This window comes from Penaeus monodon, chromosome 22 (genome assembly GCF_015228065.2).
Source record: "Penaeus monodon isolate SGIC_2016 chromosome 22, NSTDA_Pmon_1, whole genome shotgun sequence".
Taxonomy (NCBI): domain Eukaryota; kingdom Metazoa; phylum Arthropoda; class Malacostraca; order Decapoda; family Penaeidae; genus Penaeus; species Penaeus monodon.
The window spans coordinates 29,688,152-29,688,890 of NC_051407.1; positions in this window are offsets into that span (position 1 = coordinate 29,688,152).

Consider the following 739-nt stretch of genomic DNA (forward strand, 5'->3'; position numbering starts at 1 on the left):
GGAGGCGGGGGAGGGAACAACGTGTTATAATAAGCTGTACATATGAGATTTAATAAAATGACATAAAACATAAAATAGAATCGCCCAATATGGATCTATTTCTGAAAATATGAATATGAAATCTAAAGATGTGACGCAGTCTCAAGATTATTAACGCCGTGTAAATTGTTTGTGATTTTTATTTCATCAAATCTCATAATATCAATTAAAACTGAAACTAATGACACAGTGCAGGTTTCATTCTAATGGAATTAGATAAAATGAAACTATGGATCATTAATTAATTAGTAATCTGTAAATTCTTTACACATCAATAGATCACTTTGAACCTGAGAAAAATTAATATCTGTGGGGTTTGGTGATTTACTTATGAATGATAATATATCTATTCTTAGTTAGCATTAGTTTAACTTGTTCTTGACGTCAGTGATAACAAATTATTTACCGTTCCAACATGCTAGAATCGTCAAGCAGATCTCTATTTTTATTAGGGGGTAAGTTCGTCAGCGTCCAGTCAAACTTGTTCCGCAGTAAATGGTCCTCAAGGATGTTAAGAATAATAGGATTAAGATAATCGGCATCAAACACACTAAAGACAAATTTTGCGTAAGACACATACATCATACGATTACAGTACACACACTAGGAAGGTGCCGTATAATACATAATGCGTATAGCACCAAGAATATTCCAAAAAGACATTTTATTAAATGATGTCTACCTACTTCATGCAGATAGT